Source organism: Cavia porcellus, unplaced genomic scaffold (genome assembly GCF_034190915.1).
Source record: "Cavia porcellus strain 051 isolate PalLab524CR breed Dunkin Hartley unplaced genomic scaffold, mCavPor4.1 scaffold_5, whole genome shotgun sequence".
NCBI classification, from domain to species: Eukaryota; Metazoa; Chordata; class Mammalia; order Rodentia; family Caviidae; genus Cavia; species Cavia porcellus.
Window position 1 is genome coordinate 14343051 of NW_026947488.1, and position 18396 is coordinate 14361446.

General features: G+C 39.0%; 1 protein-coding gene and 1 non-coding gene across 17 annotated transcripts in view; one reads left to right on the forward strand and one right to left on the reverse strand.

Annotated features, from left to right (window-relative positions):
- Ncoa3 (nuclear receptor coactivator 3) overlaps window positions 1-18396 on the reverse strand; it is a 129892-nt gene that overhangs the window by 75880 nt on the left and 35616 nt on the right. The gene's annotated exons all lie outside the window — the stretch shown is intronic.
- Window positions 13797-13933, forward strand: LOC111756214 (small nucleolar RNA SNORA2/SNORA34 family). The gene has a single exon (XR_002790689.1). It is a non-coding gene; the product is annotated as a small nucleolar RNA SNORA2/SNORA34 family (small nucleolar RNA).

The following is an 18396-nucleotide window of genomic DNA, read 5'->3' on the forward strand; positions in this document are numbered from 1 at the left end:
TTCAAAGATAATACAGAATAAAGCATAGAGCTCAACACTAGTAATCTAGCATCTTGTCAGAGCCTAGGAGTAGTAATTCCCTCAAATCTCCCACTAAATTTCACTTCTCCCTGGGTTTTATCCAAGTACTCAGTGCATTCCACATTTTGTACCAAATACAAACTAATCTGGGCCCACCTTGGATTATTGCTTGGTCTTAATGAATTAATCCAACTTCTGAGCCAAATATAGTACCTGAAAATAAATACTGACTATAAAACAATAGCAAACAAATAGAAGCCCACATGTCTTACTCTTCATCTGCCAGTGTTTAAAAAAAAAATTCAAGTATTTTCTAAGGCACCCAACTAATGAAAAACTATTTAAATAATACAAAGTACTATACCATGCATACTATTACTACTCAGTTTAATGTAAGTACATCATCACAGTATACTCTTTTAAAAGTCACATTAGAGGGGTTGGGGATTTAGCTCAGCGGCATAAGCGCCTGCCTTGCAAGCAGGCAGTCTTGAGTTCGATCCTGGGTACCGATAAAAAGGAAAAAGACAAAAAATAAAAAAATTTTTTTAAAAAAAGGTCACATTAGAAAGCCAAGTGCAGTGATATACACCTATAATTCCAGCTATTTGGGAGATCAAAGTAGGACGGAAAACTGGAAGCCAGACCAGGTGACATGGCTCTGTTCAAAATAAAAGGTCTCCAAGAGTAAGCTCAGTGGTGGAGCACTTGCCTAGCATGCACAAGTCCATGGCTTCAATACCCAGTAAAAATACTCTCCCAAAACAACAGCAAATCACATTAGCTGGATGTGGTGGCCCACATCTGTAATTCCAAGCACCTGGGAGGCAAGGCAGTAGGATCACTGTGAGTTTCAGACCTGCCAGGATAACACAGTGAGTTCAAGGTCAGCCTAAAACTATACAATAAGACCCAAGAGGCAAGCGTGGTGGCTCGTACTTGTAATGGGGGGGGGGGGGGAGGAGACCCTGAGGCAGGAGGATCATTGCGAGTTTGAGACCAGCCTAGGCTACAAAATGAGCAAGACCAGCCTGAACTGCATAGTGAGACCCTGTCTCAAAAAGACCTTGTCTTTAAAAAAAAAAAAAATTATAAAATCTATTAGGCTATAAACTTTAGCAATATCTGTCAAGTAAAAATGCTAATATTTTATACAGCTATCCATTCATTATGCAAAGGTTTACTGAAAGTATACCAAGATCCTATAGTACTGCTAGTCTAGGTTCTATAGATGCTGGACCAAACACAAGACCCTCATAGAAGTCTCAGAATTCAGAAAGCCTAATCCCTGGGCCCAGCAGTGCCTATTACAATAATACTTTGGTTCACAAATACTTTGTGAACAGCTTAGTTTGTTAACAGAAGCATTTAGCAAAATTTTCTTCTTGTTTGTAAACTTTGCATCCAGTTGCATCCAGTGAAAAACACAACCACAGCCACCTTTCCATGATGAATAGGCATGTAGCCATCTTTTCCAGACTCATGGAATAAAAATTAAGGTCATGAATCTAGGTACTGTGATATATGAGTTCAAAATGATCTAATCATATATAACTGAGATGTGATAAATCCTAAAGATGGAAAAAGGATATTGAATAATAATAAGGCAAAAATAAGATATTTCCAAACGAAGTGGGAAAAGCTAAAAGATGTGTTATGATATAGGGAGACAGGAAAGAAGTAGTAACTACAGGTCAGAGCTGTGAAGAACCAAGTATGCTGAGGTAGTATGATCAAAAGTTTAAGTCCTAGGGGCTGAGGATTTAGCTCAGCGGCATAAGCACCTGCCTTGCAAGCAGACAGTTGTGAGTTCGATCCCTGGTACCAATAAAAAGGAAAAAGACAAAAAAAAAAAAAAAAAATAAGCAATGAAAGTTTAAGTCCTACCAACACATCTTAAAGATACCCTGTCACAAAATGTAAAAAAATTAAAAGGCCTGGGACTGCAACTTTGTGGTAAAACATCTGAGTTTGATACCCAGTAATGGGCAGGGGCAACATTCCAAACAGACAGCACTGCAATTAATAGTTGATTTTACAATCTATTAGTATTAATCAATTACCTTTTATTGTCATTAAGTTTAATAGCCAGGGCTGGGGATTTAGCTCAGCGGCATAAGCACCTGCCTTGTAAGCAAGGCGGTTGTGAGTTCGATTCCCGGTACCGGTTTAAAAAAAAAAAAAGGTAAATGTATTTCTTTTTTGGAAGGTGAGGTGACACAAGGTCTCACTATGCAGTTCAGACTGGCCTTGATCTCCACCATGCAGCCCAGGCTAACCTCAATTCACAGTAATGTTCCTGACTCAGACTGCTGGGATTACAACTTTGTGCTACCACACATAGCTGTTGTGCTTCATTTTAAAAATTAACATACAAAATCACCAGAAGGACCATAACTTATAGCTAGCACAGATACAACTTTAAGTATTAAAACAAGCTAGTGAATATTCATGACAGCATTACCAAAAACAATGCTTTTCCAATGGATTTGAAGGAAAAAGATCAAATTGCAGCTCTCCTAGTTTCCCTGCTATGCTAAACTGCCCTGCCCTACCCTGCCCTGCCATTCCCTCCCTCCTCAGTTTCTCTTTAAAAAAAAAAAAAAAAGAATAACATCTCTTGGCCTATTTCAAAAGGTTCTTATGAGGTCTAAATGAGACCCTCATTGCTGTCAATACTGTCTTCAGAGTAGGGAAAGCCTTCTCTGTGGGTACAGAAAAACATATAACACATCCACTTAGTAACAGACTCTCAGAACATCAAACTTGAGGGTTTATCTTAGTTAAACCCAGTGTCTTAGTTATCCTTCTCACTGCTGAGAGAAAAAAAAAAAAAAACCTGACACCCAAAGTTAAAGGAAGAAAGGTTTGTTTCACTCTGTAAAGGTTTCAGTCCACACTTAGCTGGCTCCAAGACAAGTTGGCATACTAAAAGAACATCACAGTTCATGGTGGGGCAGGCAGAAAGGCAGCAATCAGCAGGTAGCAAAGCAAAAGCCAACAAGCCTGCCTCTCCCCTTTATACCATCCAGGCTACCATCCTTTTGGGTGATGCAAACTATACCCAAAGTGTTCCTTTCCTTACTCATTCCCTTAATCCCAGTATCACACTTTTTTTCCCCTTTCCTTTATGGGTACTGATATCACAACCGCACACTTGCAAGGAAGGCACTTATTCCATTGAGCTAAATCCTTAGCCACACTTTTAAATTTAATCACCTCCAAAACTACATGTCTAAGGGTCAAGGGTTTAACTCAGCAAAGTAAGTGCCTGCTTGGCAAACACAAAGTCATGAGTTCAATCCCCAGTACCCCCCAAAAAATTGCATATCTATGTGCACATCAAGCATTGGGGGGGCAAACACCTATGTATAAGACACAATACTCAGATTGTCCGAATTACATGTATTTGGTTTCCCAACTCATAACCAATCAGGAGGAAGAGACCAATGAGCTATGACTGATAGGCACTTGCCTAGCTTGTCTGCTGATAAACCCTGGGTTCCACCCCCAATTAAAATTGAAAAGAGGAGAGTAGTAAATCAAATCAATCAGTATTACTACAGACATCTCTATACTGTATCTATATTCTATATAACCAGCCACTTCCCAATGTGGTGAGATAAGGACTGGTGAAAGGTCAGGCAGTAAAAATCACAAAACAAAGGGATTTAGGTGGCCAACAATGGATAATCACATTAAGGCAAAAAAGAGCTGGGGATTTAGCTCTGCAGCATAAGCACCGATATATATATATATATATATATTTTTTTTTTTTTTTTTGAAAAAGAGCTTTCCGGGAGTATGATTTCAAATCTAAAAGCTTAAAGGGAATGACTTAAAAAGTCTAAAGAGATACTATGTGTGATTTTATTTTGTTTTGTTTTTTGAGTCAGGGTCTCATTGAATAACTCAGTCTGGCCTTAAACTCAATATGCAGCCAGGCTGCCCAATTCCAAAGGATCCTCCTGCCTCACCCTCCAAACTGCTGGGATTACAGGCACACAACACCATGTCTGGCTTGAACAATTTTACACACCAAAAACTCCACACCATAACCAAAGATAAACATCAACTGGCCTCAAGGTAACAACATGTCTCCCAAGGATACATACCTTTCATTAAAAAAAAAAATGTACTGGTCAAATACGGTACAACTTAAGCATCAAGATAATAAATGACTATCCTCTATGGAATAAAATAAAAACTCATAAATTCACAAGTATGAAGATACATCTACAAAAGTAGAACACAAAGAATCTCTTACTGTAGAAAGTCAACTAACAAACATAAAAGGACCTGGTACCGGTAAAAATACAAAAATACAAAAAAAAAAAAAACCACAAACATAAAAGGAACATTGGTACTAGAACTTTGGCATTTGGTAAAAATCACAATTGATTCAGGAATGAAAAAACACCAAAGAAAACTAAACCAAGCAGGAAAAAGTATAAGGAGATAACACAATAATTTCTATAATCACAGACTCAAAACCCCATAGAAACAGATCTGTAATCCCAGCACCAGCCTGAGGAAAGCCGAGATGGAGGGAAGGATACAGAAAGACAAAGAAAGGCAGAAGAGAGAAGGGAAGGAGGAACGAGGGCAATCAAGTTCAAGCCATGTGAGTGGCACATGCCTGCAATCCCAGCACTCGAAAGGCCAAGCCAGGAGGAGCCCCACAAGTTTGAGGCCAGCCTGGGCTATATAGTGAGTCCCTATCTCAAAAAACAAAAACAAGTAAACAGATGCAGAATTTCTATACCATACATTTATTTTTGCCTAAAGCTATCCATAGGCATCAAAAGGAAAAATAACATGGAAGTTCAAATGACTTAACACAATCTTGGTCATCAATCCAAATTATGTCAGTTCTCAAAGTATTAAATCTGAACAACTCCCTTTGGTGGTATTTCTTTGAGAAAGGTCTTCACTATGCAGTTCGGGTTGGTCCTGAACCCAGTAGAGACCTCAGACTGGCCTGGAACTCACAAAAACTGTTCTGTCTCAGCCTTCTAAGTGCTGGCATTACAGGAATGTGGCACAGTATCAAGCTCTTTTCATTTTTTATTTTGAGGCAGTCTTGTTAAATTTGCCAGATTGGCCTTAACCTTACAATCTTCTGGTCTCAGCCTCCCAAGCAGCTGGAATTACAGGCAGATGCCACCATTTATTCAACTAGAATTATTTTGTTAACTTGCTTCTATTAATTACATATATAGACACAGATATATCACAGATATATACATTTGCCTAAAATGCTCTAGACTGGCCTTCCCATGAACCAAGCTCCGCTATGGAGATCAGGAGACTCAGAAACAAGACAAAGCACGCCTTCCCCTGAGCTAGCAGGTGCTCAGGCTGGGAAAGGAGAAGAGCATATATCCTCTCTTCCTCCACACCCTGGGCAACTGGTTGATTCTGAAAACTAAAGGTGAGATGATAGCAATGAGGTGAAAGGAATGCTTATGTTGTTTGAGTTTGCAGGCCGAGGGCTGGTGGTTTGGGCATCTGTTTGGATGGTGGCAGTGTACACTGTGGCAACTGTGGGAGATTTCCTTCTGTCTTGTTTTTGAAATCCACTATTCTGATCCATTTTATGGCTTTGTTCTATTCCTGTACCCTGTAACTTGAGCAACAATTTTGAAGATAACAATATGCAGTATAACTGTTGTTAAATCCCCTTCATCTTGTTTTGAATATGTATATAGCTAGTTTTTTGTTGTTGCTTTTGTTGTCATCTTGCTTTTTTGTGAGGGGTTCATTTGCATCTTGATTTTTGTTTTCTTTCTTTAAAAGATGTACAACAGATATTGTGAATTGGGAATAATTGTTCAAAAGAAAAGAAACTGTGACAGGGGAAAGGAAAAATGGATAAAGGAAAAAATTATGTACACACATGATAGCAAAAATAGTTATACACCTAGCTTCTGTTAGTTCCTTGAAAAGAATGTTTTGTGCTAATATTGTTTAGACAAGATATCATGCTTATGTCCTGTCCTCTGAATAACTACAAGAGACCAATAGGCAATTGTCAATTATTGTAACTATCCAACTACTCTGTTTTGCAACTAGTTTTCATTGTTGTCTGTTTTTCTCTTTACAATAAAATTTAAAATAAAATAAAATGCCTTAGACTAAAATCTAAATTAACAACATTTGCATAGCCAGGCATGGTGGTGCACTCCTATAATCCCAGGACTCAGGAGACAGGGTCAAGAGAGTCAAGAGGATTGCTGTGATTTTGAGGCCAGAAACAAAAAAAAAAAATTTTTTTTTAAATACAACTTGCATGATGAGCACCATATTAGATAAATTTTTTGTTTGTTTTGCTTTTGAGACAGGGTCTATGTAGTTCAGGCTGGCCTTGAACTCACGGCAAGCCTCTGACTCAGCCTCCCAAATGCTGGAATTATATATTTTTTATAATTATAATTAAACATTTACCACTGTAATGTGTGTGTCATCATGCCTGACACATTAAATGACTTTTTATTAAATGATATTTAGTTTTATTTTAAAAATCTGAAATAACATCTGCTCCTTTTGTCACTCCAAGTTTTTTCATTCACTTTTCCTGTAGTAGGTGGTGCTAGGGCTCAAATCCAGGGCTTTGCATACACAAGGACTCGCTGAACCACTGACTGACTTTCCTAGACCTTCCACTTAGTACTTCAAACCTATAAACTGTTTAAATTAGATCAACCATAAAGAGAATAAAAAAGAGCATTAAATTCCTAAAGCATACAGCATTAACTATCCATAGTTGAGACTAACATTCAGCTATATTAGAATATCTTGCTTGAAGGCTCTCAATTCATACAGTAGAGGTTAATTAGAACTCAGAATGACCTGAATTTTAAGTTTGTGCTTTTTGTACTGCCTTCTGTCTAGAAGGACTCTCTGAAACTGGGTCTCACTATGCAACCCAGGGTGGCCTTGAACTCACAATCCTCCTGCTACAGTATGGAATTACATATTCTGTATATTTATAATTGAACACTAATCACTGTGATTGCATAATTTCAATTCTAAAATGACCCAGCAGCAACTATTTTTGCAATACTGGAGAGGAGAACATAGGCAAACACAGGTGCCCAACCACCCAACAATGACCTAAAAATTAAGCTTTTCAAATATATAACCAAGCGATATTCTTAAAAGAGTTTAGCCCATCTCTTGTTTTTCCAATCTGTAACTCTGGCTGTAGAAAATTATTAGCTTGTGGTGACAAGATTTTTCCACAATCAGAACCCCTTTTCCTTACTCTTTGCTCAGTGAAACTTCCTCACCATGCCACTTGTCACAGAGAAGCAGCTGTCCAATTGTGGTCATCAGACCAACAGCATCTGCACTACCTCCACCTAGGATCCAAGTAATGCAAATTCTTGAATCCCATCCCAGAATCACCAATGCTACAAGTGGTCTAGGTAATTCTGGTAACCTTACAGTTTAAAAGTTACTGCTGTAGAGGAAAACCTGACAGAGCTGGAGATGTAGCTCAGTGGTAGAATGCTCACCTATGATCATGAGGCCCTGAGTTCAATCCTGAGCACAAAAAATGCCTTTTTTTTTTTCTTTTTTTCCACATTATGCTAAGGACAGGCTCTTACTTGGTCACTTTTCTCTCCTTGCTAAGACAAAATCCTTGACACCCAAAAAAATGAAGGAAGGAAAGGTTTACTCGGCTTACAGTTTCTGGAGGTTTCATTATGTACTCAGCTGGCTCCAAGGCAGGAGGATAGCATTGCTAAGGGGCTATGGTTCATGGAGGCCACCGGGTACAAGAGCAAATAGGGTAAAGGGGAAAAAGTATACCTCCTTCCCCTCCCTTATATTGTATGCTGGTACTTGCCCCTGAGCGGGGCAGCACTCACACCTTCAATCCCAGTGCTAAACAATGAACCAATAACACATGCTAGACTCAGCCATCTCCACTACTGCAGGAGAATTTGAGGGGACATTTAAACACTAACCCTAACCCTAACAGGCTTGTAAGCATCTGGGTTAGGTCTGGAAGTGTACATCAGTTTATAAAGCAGCTGCCTAGCACATGTAAGGCCCTGACTTTGACACTCAGCACTGCAAAAAGCAAATAAACTAGCCGGATGTGGTGGCTCATACCTGTAATCCCAGCACTCGGGAGGCTGAGGCAGGAGGATCATTGCTAGTTTGAGACCAGCATGGGCTACAAAGTGAGCTCACAGCCAGCCTGAACTGCATAGAAAGAACCCTGTCTCAAAAAGACCAAACCAAAAAAAAAGGCAAATAAGCTATGCAATAAGATTAACCATGCTCCTAAAATGAGGACATCAGTATAGTATTCCTTTCTTCCTTTGGTATACAATACTGCTTCTCAAACCTCAGGGAACAGAGAATCACCTGGAGATCACTAAGCTATTAATACCTGGACTCCAGATTTAAGAGATCACAAATCAGCAGGCCTGCCCAGGGAGTCATGGCACACACCTATAATCCCAGCATTTAGGATGCTTTGGCAGGAGGATCATTACTACAACAATGAGTTCAAGTCTGGCCCAAACTGCACAGCAAGAACCTGTCTCCAAAAAAAAGCAGGCCTGGAATACTACAGAAACATCACCCAGATAACAAAAACAGAACACATTGTTGAGCACCAAGCTACTAGTGCAAATCTTCAAACAGATCTCACATATTATTAAAATATTCCAACCTTAAGAAACACTCCAACCATTTATCCTTACTGCTTGTTCATTAAGATTCTCAATCTGTCCCATTACTCTTTTTTTCCTCCCTTCCTTCCTGTTTTGTTTTCTGAGACAAGGCCTCACACTTCACTGCCTAGCTGAGGATTTCCCACCAACCTGGGTGGGACTCTGCGTACATACAGTACCTGGCTCCACTATTTAACTTTGAAAGAGGTCTCTTATTTTAGGGGACGGGGAGGTGGGGGGATGGGGGACGGGGGGGGGGGTTCAAACTCATGACCTTGCATTTACTAGGCAAGAGCTTAAACCACTCAGCTAATCCCTATTTTTTTATCAAAGCATTAAGACTTAAGATGCATTTCACTATATAGCAAAATACTACAAAAAGTTTTCAAAAGGGCTGTGAAAAAATTTAATACAGTTCAACTAAATATGTATGGTGTGAAGCCACAATAAAAAATATCCTGTAAGACATCACAAAGAAAACTGAATTGGCAGGCCTAGATTGTCTCAGTCTGCCATGCACAAAGTGACCTTAAAGGTAAAGGTAAATATGAGGAAGTAACTTTAGCCAGATATGGTGTTTCATACTCATAAACATATTACGGATTGTATTTAGATTTCCCCACCAAAGGCTCATTGCAGTCACATCTGGGGATTTTTAAAGGTGACTGGATCTAGGAAGTGTGATACTGAGATTAAGTATGTGGTGCTCGGATTAAGGAAAACCCACTGTGGGTTTCAGTGGCATCATTCAGAAAGCAGGTACCCTGGAAATGATAAAAAGGAAAGAGGCAGACTGCTGCTGCTGGTGGTTTCACTGCTTTGCTACCTTTTGCCTGCGCTGAGACACTATGAACTGTTTCTCATGTGAGGTCCCTCTGCCATACCACCATGCCTTCCTTGGGTCCAGGTGACCATGGACTGAAAGCTCTGCAAACTGTGGGCTACAATAAACCTTTTCTCTTTAACTTTGGTTGTCAGGTTAGCTTTGGCTTATCTCAGGCAAGCAGAAAAGACAACATAAGTAGCTCCAACTACTCAGGAGGTTAAGGCAGAAGGCTCACTTAATCCCTAATACCAAAACCAGCCTGGGAACATAGTGAGACTATCTCAAAATATGCTCTCAAAGTATGCTCTCTCAAGAGCTTTTCAAACAGACATGTAAAAACTTTCTCTCTGGAGCTGGGGATTTAGCTCAGCGGCATAAGCACCTGCCTTGCAAGCAGGCGGTCAGGAGTTCAATCCTCAGTACCGATTTAAAAAAAAAAAAAAAAGAATAAGTTGGCCATCAAGGAATTCCAGATATTGGTATAAATCTTAGGCACAAGAGGATAATACAGTTAAAAGATGCCAATGCCAGGCGTGATGACACATGCCTGTACTCCGGAACACTTAAGAGGTTGAGGCAGGAGGATCCCGGGAGTTCAAGGCCAGCCTGGCCTACAAAAGTGAGTTCAAGATCAGCCTTAACTGTACTATCAAATTCTGTGGACACTCCTGTCCCAAAAAAAATTAGTTTAGCTAGGGTTATAATTCAGTGGAAGTATGCCTGGCATGTGCAAGGCCTAAATTCTCAGTCTCTCACACACATGTGCGCACGCAGACAAAACATAGTATTAAAATTATTGACTATACCTTAAACTTGTATGTGGTGGAGCAAAAAATGTGCTAATACTTTCATAATATTAAATCAGGGGAGCCATGGCTCAGGCAAGCGGTGGCTACCCCAGGGAGATAACCAGCCAGCATCTCCTGAGATGCAAGCCACATTGGAATTTAGGGTGCTGGGAATTAAAGCAATCTGTTTGCCTCCTTGGTAAGCAGCCTTGAGTCTATGGGCTGTGAGGGCGAAGAATCAAATATCCCTTCTCCCCGCCCCCTTCGCAAATGGGAACCAGAGGTCTGAGCATCTCTTAGGAGGTTGACCATATGCAACATAGCAAATAAGGGGAATTTCCTTCTACCATCTCTTTGAAGGCAAACATTGTTATCACCGTTTTCTTTGTTCTGATTAATTGTACTGCTCTATTCAATATTTTGTTTTGATAAATGCTATAATGTTCTGTATTTGGTTTGATTTTGCTATATCTGATTGAAAGGACAACTACTGCAAAGATAGTGAGATATACTATGGTACCTAATGCTGTTATCCTGGTAACCTGCTGTGATGTTCTATACCAATTTCACTCCATTGTCTCAACTGGCTTTGTTCTGTTGTATTTTACTATCTTCAAAATAAAAAAAATTTCTTTAAAAAAATGAGGACCAGGGATATAGCTCAGCAGCACAGGAACTGCCTGCCAACCAAGTGCAAGGCCCCCAGTTCAAATTCTGATAACAAGTCATTTCAAATGTATACAGTGCACTTTTTAAAAAACCCACAAATTCAATATTATGAACATAAAGCATCTGAAATCCTTAAAATATAGAAGACACACCAGATGTGGTGGCACATACCTGCACTCCCAGCAGCTCTTTAAGAGGCTGAGAGCAAGAATTCAAACCCAGCCTACAACACATGGTTAAAGGGCAGCCTCAACTGCATATCAAGGCCTGTCTCAAAAAAAAAAAAAAAAAGAAAAAAAAATTTTAAACATAAAGACAAAAGGTAATATAGTGTGTTCCCAAATCAAATTTCCTTTTTTATTCTTTTCCAACACAGGATTTCACTATGTTGTTCAGGCTGACCTTGAACTCACTGTGCAACCCAGGCTGGCGGTGGTGGTGCTAGGATTATAGGCATGTGCCACCACTTCCAGCTGCAAGTTTGTTTGTTTTTTCTTTTTTGAGCCAGGAGTCAAACTCAGGACCTTACCTTTGCAGGCAAGGTGCTGTGCCAATGAGCAATAGTTCAAGCCCTCAAATTACCTACATCAATGTCAATACACTCACTTTGTATGTACTTAGAATGAAACCGGCATTTGGAGTCAGGACCTTTAAGGAAGTTATTACAATACAATGAGAAGATTATTAAGGTAAACTCTGATCCAATATGGCTAATACATCCTCACAAGAGGAGCAAATCTGGCCACACATATGTATAGAAAAAGACAAAGTGAAGACAGAGACGCCAGTCCATCTATAAACCAAGGAAAGAGGCCTCAGAAAACAGGGACCCTGACAACACTTTGATTTTAGAATTATAGCTCCAGAAACTGTGAGGGAAAAAATTGCTATTTAAGTCCCAGACCTAACACACTAATATAGCCTATTCTTCCTAAAACTAGATGGCATTTAATAGCAGTCCATCTTCAAAGTAATTCCAATACCACTTAGAATTACACACATATAAAAAGGCAAGACACATAAACTAGGCAGATTGGCACAGGCCTGTAATCCCAGCACTTTGAAGCTACAGCAGGAGTGTAGCAAGTTTGTCTCATCTGAGCAACTTAGCAAGACCCTGTCTCAAAATAAAAAAATAAAGAGCTGGGACTATAGGACAGTAGCAGAGTCTTCTTGTTTAATCCCCAGTATTGCTAACAGACTGATAAATGAAGGTTGTGAGTTTATGGCCAACCTGTGCTACACAGTGAGACCTTATCTCAAAATGAATACTTCAGTAAACAACAAAAACCACATTATCTCATCTATTTGGGCTATGACTGATATGAACACTCTATTACATGGCTGTATTTCAAAAGAATTCTCAATTTATACAGAAACCTATTAAAGATGGTTCCTTCTCCCTAGCAAAATTACAGTTATTACTTTTGCACAGAAGAAAGACTCTGGAAGCAGACATTTACAGGTTTAAGCTCCAGTATTGCCATTTACTACTTAGGTAGCTTTAAGCAAGTTATTTTACCTTTCTGACCCTCAAATTTCTCAACTGTAACTGGAGGTTACAACAACATTGTATGGACTGTCAATAACAGCCTGTCAAAAACATACAACATACAACATACAACAGTCCAACATTGTATGGACTGTCAAAAACAGCCATGGTAAGTACCTGGCACACTTCCTAATACATGATGGGTGCTCAATAAATGTTAGCTATGATAAGATCACTCACACAAAATGTACAATGAAAAGGTAGTTACTCATAAAACAGTAAACTTAAGACTTCCTGGAAGACAATTTTGACATATATATCCCAACATGGAGGATATCCCTCAGACATCCCTACACTCAGAAATTTAATTTCAAGAAATCTGTTCTATGGAAATTAATTAACACAGATAGGTAAAGATGGCAGAGAAAGTATGTTCTGTACAGCACTTTTTTTTTAACAGTCAACTAACACACTGCTAGTTTTTAGACTATACAAGATCCATATCTGCCATTATTTTAAAAGTAGCAATATAAAGGATCAATGATATACTACGAATAGGATCCAACATAGTAAGGAGAATAGGATTACAAATGCAGAGGGGCGGGACTGGGGATTTAGCTCAACAGCATAAGCACCTGCCTTGCAAGCAGGCAGTGGTGAGTTCGATCCCTGGTACCGATAAAGACAAATGTAGAAGGACTTGGGATGTAGCTCAGTGGGTGAGTACCTGCCTACCATGCACAAGGCTGAATTCAATCCCTAGTAACACGCGCACGCGCACTCTCTCTCTCTCTCTCTCTCTCTCTCTCACACACACACACACACACACACACACACACACACACACACGCACGGAAATGGATGTTTAAGGGTTTATTTGCAGTTGGACGTGGTGGTTCACGCTGGTAATCCCAGAACTCAGGAGGCTGAGGCAAGAGGTTAGCCCAAGTTTGAAGGTAATATGATGAGTTCAAGACCAGCCTAAACTACAAAATGAGACCTTGTGTCAAAGAGAAAAAAATAAAGCAAGAAAGAAGAAAAACTCATTTTTAACAAAAATGAACACATGCACACCATCCTTTGGATCTAATGATTTCCTGGGCTACAATTAAAGAAAACATCCCAGGTTGCAGGAATCTGAGGGCAGGAGGATGACTGTGATTTCACAATATAAACTCATGATGGCCTTAAACTAGCAGCAACCCTTCTGTCTCAGCCTCCCAAGTGCTGGGATTACAGGCATGCACCATACTGCCTGGTCTTAACAGATGTATTCTAACATTTTCTCGTTTTAAAATTCATATGGAATGACCCTAAATCAAGGCCAGCAGTTTTCTAAAGCTGCTGGTTTCAAGCAGGAGCCTAAAGTGGTATCTTTCTATGGTCTGTTGGCCATTTTAAACTTTAAAATGTAAAACAGTCAATTCATCAGATACAAACAACTCCCTTCCCTCCCTCCCCCACACCCCTTTTCCCCTTGAGCCAGTCACTGCTCAAGGTGGGCCTGGAGAAGAGGTCTGGGATTTGGCAGCCAAAGAGGAACATCAATGAGCTGCAGCCTCGAACTTCACCACCCAGGGAACCTCAGATCAAAGAACCCAGGTGCCTAGCCCAATTCCCTGCACCACAGCACAGGCAGCCAACAGAGGAAACACTTGGGACTCACCAACCTCCTGATTCAAGCACAGGAAAACAAGAAAGATGAAGGTGAAGGGTACAATCTCAGGCCTGCAGTCCACCCAAAACAGGTCCAGAAGACAGCACACAAAACAAACTAGAAGTCACACACCTGAAATTTCTGAAATGACAGCACCTGAAATAAGACAACTTACTGCTTACATGGTTTAATTAATTTTGCATGCCTATCTCACCCAGACCAAGTCCAGAAGACACAGTCATAAAGGAAATGAGAAGTCACACACCTGAAATTCCTCAGATGGTGCCAAATGAAGTAAAGAAAGAACCTAGTGCTTTTCTGTTTGAATTGACTTTACATGCCTGTGCCTGGCAGCCTATACCTAGGATAACAATGTGCATTACAGTAACTGTTGTTGATTTCCTAATCTTGTTTTTGAAATCTACTATGGTTCCCATTGTTTTGTTTCATTCTCTTTAACATTGAAAAAAAAACTGAGAAATTAATACAAAACATTGGGAAACATTTACATTATGTAGAAAAGCCTTTTAAAAATACCAAAATAAATCTATACTCCTATCTAGAAAGGACCAGAATTAACATTTTGGCATGTTTAGTGAAAATGTTTTATGAGAATCAATTTAATATCTCATTCTCCTGAAAGCATAGCAACTAGTTAGAATCTAATTAACTAAAAGATCAAATTTCCTAGCCAGATCTATTTGTACAGCATTTTTGTTCTGGTAGCACTGTCCTTTTTACAACAGTACTTCTCATTTCTGACTTCAAAGTCACCTTCAAGCCTAATGGAAGCACATAGCTCTGATTCTTCTCTACCTAGAACAATACCCATAATAAACGCTTCTGCAAGAGGTATCTGTTTTTACATTTTTCTTAACTATAAACCAGTGTAATAACAGTATTAAAAACTTGAATGGAGTTTTGGTTATAACATCTATATGTAAAGACAAAAATAAGGACAAGGACCCCAGTATAAAAGAAAAAATATATGAAATAGAACCAAATAATAGATCTCTGAAATCTAGTTGGGGGTAACAATCATTCTGTTCTAAGAACACAGCAAGTGGCAGCTTCAAACTAAGTTTACCAAAAAAATAAATGAAAATCTTTGCTGTCAACTCATTAAGAAGCAAGTATGAAAGAAGTTAAAACATTCTCAAATGTAAAAGCACAATAAAATTAAGTTGCTATTAATTTATTAAGTCACAAACTGAATACAACAAAGTATCACAATACATACATAGCTATAGCTAATTTCAGGCTTACTATTAAAGTTTTATTCTGGTAGGTTAAAATTCAATGAACAAAGAAAATATAGTTTATCAATATTGTTAAAGTACTATTTCTAATTTTTCTAGAATTGTCTGAGTCATACACAAAATAACAATTCATTTTACCCAATGAGTGAGTGTTGATATTTTTCTTTCACAAAATGTAAGTATGCATTCAGTGAAATGAGTGATGAGTAACCTTGAGACAGCACTTGGAAGACAGTCACCATGGCAACAATACTGCAAAAGTGCCTCCTCCTCAGTGAAAGGACCAACCCGATACAATGCAATTTACACAAAGCAGAAAAACAGTGCTTTCTTCAAGTCCAAAAACAAACAAACAAACAAAAAAAAAAGGATGGGGGAAAAAAAGCTGTAAAAAATGTTTACTAACATTTCTATTTTAATGTTCCCATTTATTCTTTTTTTTTTTTCTTTTCTTTTCTTTTCTGTCTTTTTGAGGTGGGGTTTCGACATGCAGTTCAGGCTGGCCTTGAGCTCACTTTTGTACCCCAGGCTAGTCTCAAACTCACAACAATCCTGCCTCAGCCTCCTGAGTGCTGGGATTATAGGCATGCACCACCATGTCCCGCTCATTCCTGTTTATTCTTAATGGAGGGAACATATCCACTAAGTTATCTTAATGATGAAATATTAGGTTACCAAAAAGTTTTTTCGTTGTTTTTTACATGGGCAAAATAAATTATTAGGTATGGTCAGTCATTTCATTTTTTAAAGTCAGTCATTTCATTTTTTAAAAAGTATCTTTTGGAACTGGAGATTTAGCTCAGTAGTACTCGTGCCTGCCTGGCAAGAGTGAAGTTGTGAGTTTGATCCCCGGTACCAAATACATAAATAAAGTTTTCAAGATAAATATTATATTATCACAGCCAAGAAGAAATAACCATTTACCATAACAAAACATTCACTTTGCAGGCAGCACTTGGTAAAGAAAATGTGACCCAGAGATGGTGAGACATGCCAACAACTCTAATTACTTGGAAAGCTGACCAGGTCCCAAGTTCAAGCCCAGCCCAGGCAACCTACCCAGTCTAAAAATTAAAAACTCAAAAACTACCAGGAGAGACGGGGACTTGGTTCAATTGCACAAACACCTGCCTGGCAAGCACAAGGTCATGATTCCAACTCCCAGTACCAAAAAAAGTGGTAGGAATATAGTTCACTGTAAAGGCCCTGAGCTAAACACTAAATGCATAGTACTTCAAAAATTAAAATAGAAAAAAAAAAAAAAAGCTCAAGGTAAACTAGGCAATTTCACAGGAATCTGTTTCAAAATGTTTTTGGTATTGGGGAGCGAACTCAAGACCTTGTGTTTACCAGGCAAGTGCTTTGAGCCGCTAAGCTAAATCCCCAGCCCATTTGTTTGTCTTTGAAGCAGGGATTTGCTCTGTAACTCAGATTGACTTTGAACTATGAAGCCCTCGCTGGGCTTCAACTCACAGCAATCCTTGTCTCATTCTCAGGAGTGCTGAGATTACAGGTGTGCACCATCAAAATGTTTAAAAAGAAATAAGATCTGCATATGCAGAGGATTAAAACTGGACCCATAAACTGGGGGTGGTGGCACACACCAGTAATCCCTGCATGAGGAAGGCTTCTGAAGCAGGAGGATCTTTGAGTTGGACAATAGCCACCATTACAGTGAGCAAGGTCAACCTGAACTGTCTCAAAGGCCCAAAAAAAAAAAAAAAAAAAAAAAGACCTATGTCTCACCATATACTAAACAAAATTAGAAATTGATCAAAGAGGGGCTGGGGATTTAGCTCAGCGGCATAAGCGCCTGCCTTGCAAGCAGGCAGTCGTGAGTTCGATCCCTGGTACCGATAAAAACGAAAAAGACCAAAAAAAAAAACAAGAAATTGATCAAAGATTAAACAGAAATCTGCTGGAAGACAGGAAAGGTTAAAATTCTTGAAGACACTGGTATAGGCAAAGATTTTATGAATAAAACCTCTATCACAAAGAATCAACAACTGGGATCTCATCTTATTAAAAAGCTTTTGAAAAGCAAGATGAACAACCAACAGAGTTAAGAGACAACCCACAATGTGGGGGAAAATGTTTGCCTGCTGTTTCTCAGAGAAAAGATTATATGGAAAACATACAAAGAACTTAAAAAAAAAAAAAACCAGACTGCCCAATTTAAGGGTCCAATCCACAAATGGGCATCAGAAGTGAGTAATATAGTTCTTAAAGATATACAAAAATAGTAAATAAATATGTGAAAAATACTCAACATTACTGGTCATTCGAGAGATGCAAATTAGAATAACACTGAGACTCCATTTCACCCCAGAAAGAATGGCTATTATCAAGAAATCAACCAATAACAAATGCTGGAGGGACTGTGCGGGAAAAGGAACCCTTCTCCACTGTGAGACAAGTGTGGGAGTGTAGACTTGTACAACCATGGTAGAAATCAGTGTGAAGATCACTTTAAAAACTAGAGATTGGCATGGGGTGGTGGCACATGCATATAATCCCAGCACTCAGGAGGCTGAGGCAGGAGGATTGTTGCAAATTTGAGATCAGCTGGGCTACAAAAATGAGTTCAAGATCCTGTCTCAAAAGACCACCCCCCCCCCAAAAAAAAAAAAAAAACTAGGAGTGGAGGACCGAATTGACTCAGCTATTCCCCTGCTGGGTATCTTCCCAGAAGTATTAAAACCATCATGCAGCCACATTTATAGCAGCTTAGTTTGTAAAAATTAGATTTTAGAAACAACCCAAATGGCCATCAACCAAAGAATAGATTTTTAAAAAGATGTGGTATTTTACACACTGGAGTGCTACTCAATCATAAAAGATAAACTGAAGGTTTCTGTAGGTAAATGGATACAACTAGATCATATTCAGTGAAATGAATCAGACCTTATGTGTAAATGCTCTATTGTAAGTATTGTTAGTAAGAGAAGCAGAAAGTGTGTGTATACAGAGATAGTTACACTAATTTCTTTT